The sequence below is a fragment of the Cottoperca gobio genome, chromosome 6, assembly GCF_900634415.1.
Source record: "Cottoperca gobio chromosome 6, fCotGob3.1, whole genome shotgun sequence".
NCBI classification, from domain to species: domain Eukaryota; kingdom Metazoa; phylum Chordata; class Actinopteri; order Perciformes; family Bovichtidae; genus Cottoperca; species Cottoperca gobio.
Window position 1 is genome coordinate 18,730,325 of NC_041360.1, and position 6,000 is coordinate 18,736,324.

A 6,000-nucleotide genomic window follows, 5' to 3' on the forward strand; every position below is an offset into this window, starting at 1 on the left:
TAGATCAGTTTAAATTATTGCTCTGATCAGGTAAACAATCATGAGCAATTAAATATTAAATACACTGACTTGACACTAGATGGCACAACAGATAAATGTATTCAACTAACAATTAAACACAAACTCTTGTTACTGCACATTGCACAACAGGGCCATTATCTGCAGCAGTATGCGGAGCTACTTGCCACACATTCACAACTTTGAAGGACGGGCTCGGAGGTGCATTTCACCTCTTTCTTTCCAACTGCTGACAAAACAGACCATTTTATCAAATAACTAACACTGTTGTTGAACTGACACTTTGAAGTTGGATTTGGGTAAGTGTTAATAAAAAGCTCTTTTATGCATGCAAAGTAAAAACCGCCGTGAAATGTGTGTTTTGTTGAAACTTATTCTGTGCAAGTCTTGGTAGTTACATGTACTGCATGTGAAAAGTTAAACAAAAGATAACGCTGGTGAACAGCTCTTGCATTCAACTTTTGTTGGCTGATTTCAGTAGATATCTCTGCAACACAACACAGACGTCTTTGACCTCTTCACATTCTGTTAATAATGTTTGTTCATTGTTTTAATTATTAAAGTTTACACATTGAACCTTTAAGACAAAGAGAGGAGTTTAGAGAGGTCCTTTCCTTCAGTGGAACTGCTCAACAACTCAAAGATATCAGATATCTTTGAGTTGTTGAGCAGTGGTTTAATCTTTAACAATACATTGTATTTTACAAGCATATCGTGTGTTTTTTTTACAAGTAAGTAACTATTGCTGTCAACTAATGTAGGCAGCGAAAAGTATTTCCCTCTGAAATGTAATGGAGAAGAAGTATAAAGCAGCATCAAATTAAAAAAGTACCTCAAATTTTACTCAAGTAACACTTGACTAAATTAGTTATATTCTGCCACTGCATTTTTATATTAGTATGAACACAAACAAAAAAACATGTGCAAAGCAGACAGGCAGTATTACTTATTGACTTGCTCTTGTGCCTTTTTTTTAGGTCTCTGAGGGCAGTCAGTATGAAGGGGCCTCACACGTCTCTGATCCCCTTTGTTCTGCTGTTGATACAACTATCCAGTGCATCTGGGGGAAAAATCCTGGTATTTCCATTGGATGGGAGCCATTGGATAAACATGAAAGTGCTCATAGAGGAACTGCATGCCAAAAGCCACGAGGTCACTGTGATCCGGCCCACTGATAGCTGGTACATCAGTGAACATTCTGCTCTCTACACTTCCGTTACTGTTCCCAGCCCTGGTGGATTCGAGAAAAACTACTTTGAAGGCTTTTTGGCTCGACTCCTTGAAACGCGGTTTCAGGGTAAGCATGCATCTTTTTGGTTTAAAATCTGGAATCATATTCAGATGGAGCTGCTGGTTGTGGATCAGTTCTCTCAGCTCCATAAGGTAATGAGTGAAATGGCCATTCAGATGTTTGAAGATGAAAACCTGATGCAGATTTTCCAAGAAGCCAAATATGACTTGGTTTTGACTGACCCCGGCGTCGGTGGAGGGACAATGCTGGCACGTTGGCTTAAAGTTCCTCTGGTTTTCAATGTTAGATGGACCATTCAAGGTGAGGGGCATTTCCTTATTGCCCCCTCACCTCTGTCTTACATTCCTTTCACTGCAACAGAGTTGACCGATAAGATGACATTCCCTCAAAGAATAAAGAATGTGTTGACTTATATTTTTGGGATGTACACAATGTCACAAATCACAGAACCTCATTACAAACCAGCAGTTAAGAAGTATTTTGGTCCGGATGTGGACTACTCAACATTTTTTCTGGATGCAGATATATGGCTTATGAGGAATGATTTTGTTTTTGAATTTCCACGTCCAACAATGCCAAATGTTGTCTACATGGGTGGATTTCAGTGCAAGCCCTCAAAGCCTCTCCCTGCAGATCTGGAGGAGTTTGTCCAGAGCTCGGGAGACCACGGGGTCATTATGATGACATTAGGAACTTTAGTCGGGACGCTTCCTCAAGATGTCGCTGAGGAGATTGCTGCAGCCTTTGCACAGTTGCCTCAGAAGGTTGTATGGAGGTATATGGGACAAAGGCCAGCCAACCTGGGCAACAACACATTAATAGTCAACTGGATGCCACAGAAAGACCTCTTAGGACATCCCAAAACTAGAGTGTTTGTGACCCACGGAGGCACTAACAGCGTTCAGGAGGCAATTTACTACGGAGTTCCTGTGGTTGGACTTCCCTTATTTTTTGATCAGCCAGATAACCTTTCCAGAATCAGAGCAAAGGGAGGAGCTGTGATTGTGGATATTGTCGAGCTTGACAGACACATCTTTGCAGATGCTCTAAAGGCAGCTCTTTATAATTCCTCTTACAGGGAAAACATGCAGAAGCTATCAAGACTGCATAGAGATCAGCCCATGAAACCACTGGACCAGGCAATATTTTGGATAGAATATGTAATCAGGCATAAAGGAGCCCCTCATCTGCAAACACAGTCATACAAAATGTCCTGGTTTGTTTACAACTCCGTTGATGTCATCGCTACTTTGTTGGCAGTTGTCTTGCTTGTAACATTCACTTGCTTTGCAATTGTAAGGTTACTGTGGAGAATCATTTTTGTAGGTACAAAGGTTAAACGTGAATGACGTAAAGAATAAAATGTTGGTTTTGTGTGTGAAATTCAAGATTTACCAAACATGAATCCAACACTTTTGTGTGTGATGTTGCTAAGGCATTAAAAATAATTCCTTATGCCAGTGATTTTGATTAATATAATGTGAAAAACAATTACGTCTGTCAACACGATTGAGGCCCATAACTCCAATATACCAAGCGTATTTTATTTATAAAACCGTAGAATGAAGACTAAATGTCTTCTGGTTCTCTAGCAAATATTGAAGAGCAATCCGTCATTGTCAGCATGGAATTATGTAATATACAAAATGAGACCAATACGATTAGCATTGCCTTTACAATTCTTATGTGTACAGCTCTTGCTTTTATTAGGAACTCATGTAAAGTTCATGTAAAGGTCGTGACATGTTAAAATGAAAATAATTAAGCAGAATATAAAAATATGTCCTTCTATTTAAATCATAAATGAAAGATTCAGGAACAAACTATGATGATGATGATGATGGTTAATGATTATGACAGTCAGACAAATGCTTTCTGTTTCCCATATCATCACCATATTCAGAGTGAGCATTCAGTTGCACAAACTCAACACAGTAGCACACTTTGTGACTGCAAAAATAAAAGTAAGAAACATTTGCATTTTACAGTTGAATGTGAAAGACTATGACAGACATATTATATACAGGCAGGTTGATGGCTACTACTACTACTACTACTACTACACTACTATTACTACTACTACTGCTGCTGCTGCTACTACTACTACACTACTACTAATACTAATACTGCTGCTGCTGCTGCTACTACTACTACTACTACTACTACTGCTGCTGCTGCTGCTGCTACTACTACTACTACTACTATTACTACTACTGCTGCTGCTGCTACTACTACTACTACTACACTACTACTACTACTACTACTACTACTACTACTACTACTACTACTACTACCACTACTACCACTACTACTGCTGCTGCTGCTGCTACTACTACTACTACTACACTACTACTACTACTACTACTACCACTACTACTGCTGCTGCTGCTGCTACTACTACTACTACTACTACTACTACTGCTGCTGCTGCTGCTGCTGCTACTACTACTACACTACTACTACCACTACTACTACTACTACTACTACTACTACTACTACTACTACTACTACTACTACTACTACTGCTGCTGCTGCTGCTACTACTACTACACTACTACTACCACTACTACTACTACTACTACTACTACTACTACTACTACTACTACTACTACTGCTGCTGCTGCTGCTACTACTACTACTACTACTACACTACTACTACTACTACTACTACTACTGCTGCTACTACTACTACTACTACTACTACTACTACTACTACTACTACTGCTGCTGCTGCTGCTGCTGCTACTACTACTACTACTACTACTACTACTACTACTACTACTACTACTACTACTACTACTACTACTACTACTACTACTACTACTACCACTACTACCACTACTACTGCTGCTACTACTACTACTACTACTACTACTACTACTACTACTACTACTACTACACTACTACTACTACTACTACTACTACTACTACTACTACTACTACTACTACTACTACTACTACTACTACCACTACTACTGCTGCTGCTGCTGCTACTACTACTACTACTACTACTACTACTACTGCTGCTGCTGCTGCTGCTACTACTACTACTACTACACTACTACTACCACTACTACTACTACTACTACTACTACTACTACTACTACTACTACTACTACTGCTGCTGCTGCTACTACTACACTACTACTACCACTACTACTACTACTACTACTACTACTACTACTACTACTACTACTACTACTATTACTATTACTAATAATAAAAATGAAACTATATTATATATAAATGAGACAATATCAAATAAGACACAATTGCGTAAATACCTTGCATGAACTGGGAAGTGGGTTAGATCAGAAGATACGGTAATTCTTACATATGTTGTTGTATAATGCATCTATCATACAATATAATAAAATATTAAAGCCAATATATATATACATGTTTAATATTGAAAAAATCCTTGTTGAAAATCCTTTCTTTATTACGCAGAGCCTACTCTACTAATGAACAAGATTGACTTAATTGATTATAAAGCAAGGCACTGGATTTCACTACTAGACCTGCTTTACTAATATTCACATACTAATACAAAACATTTCCTCAGCCTCCTCCATTATTTTGTGTTTTGTGTTTCTTCTGGACCTTCTGTGGATTAATTGAGTGGACTGGATACAGAATCAGCAGCCTCTTCTCCACTTTGTTCACAGTTTTCTTCTTTTTTTTCGCTGAGTTTTGTACACGAAATGTATACAATGAGTAGCACGATAAATCAAATCGAATCAAATTTATTTATATAGCCCAATATCACAAATGACACATTTGTCTCAGTGTGCTTTACAGACTGCACAGGTTACGACTCCCTCTGTCCTTAGACCCTCGCATCGCACAAGGAAAAACTTCCTAAAAGAAACCCCATAATTAAAGGGGGAACAATGGAAGAAACCTCAGGGAGAGCAACTGAGGAGGGATCCCTCTCACAGGACGGACAGACGTGCAGTAGATGTCGTGTGTACAGGATAAACAACAAAGTACAAATACAACATTTGACAGAAATTAGTACATTTGAGTAAAAGAGTGACCATTGCGTTTCCAAAGCCCTAAAAAGTGAACAATGGACAGAGATTTCAGCAAGGCACAAAGTGCTCATCAACATTGGAAGATGGTGCTCCCGTTTTGAAGATCAATTTCTGACAATTGCCAAAAATAAATAAAAGCCATCATTTTTTTTTTACCTGAGACAAAATATATAACCTGTGTGAACGATGCAGAAGTTCTTCTGAGGAGTAACTTGTCGTGTTGATCGGTGAGCACCATTTCAGATATTGTCCACATATACAAATGTGCCTGGCCAGTCTGTCATTCCACGGACCATGTATTGGCCATCGAGCAACATCAGGGCCATCCACACTATGAACGGGAGTAAGCTACAATATATATGTGTAAGCACTTTGCACACGTGAATCAGCAGCATCAGCAGAGAAGCTGTAAAGGCAGGAATTAAGAAAAATGGAGCTACAAATACACGGTTCCATTCAGGATTACAAGGGCAAGCAAATTCCACCTCCAGTATTTTCTCCATACCAGCCAGGAGGAAGGCAAACAACATATTTGACATGACAGGGCGTTGTCAAACTCATTCTTGAGTCTTGCGATCAGCTCTACCTCCACTCCCATAATTCTGATGATAATCTACACAAAGCAAAAACAAAAGATGAAAAATAAGAGAATTGGTGGGCTGATACAGGGACGTCTTCATATATCTTTGTTTA

The 6,000-nt window shown here is 38.9% G+C and overlaps 1 pseudogene; it reads left to right on the forward strand.

The window, feature by feature from the left end:
- Positions 1 to 180: 180 nt before the first annotated feature.
- On the forward strand, positions 181 to 3,382 carry LOC115010235 (UDP-glucuronosyltransferase 2C1 pseudogene; annotated as a pseudogene).
- The last annotated feature ends 2,618 nt before the right edge of the window (positions 3,383 to 6,000 follow it).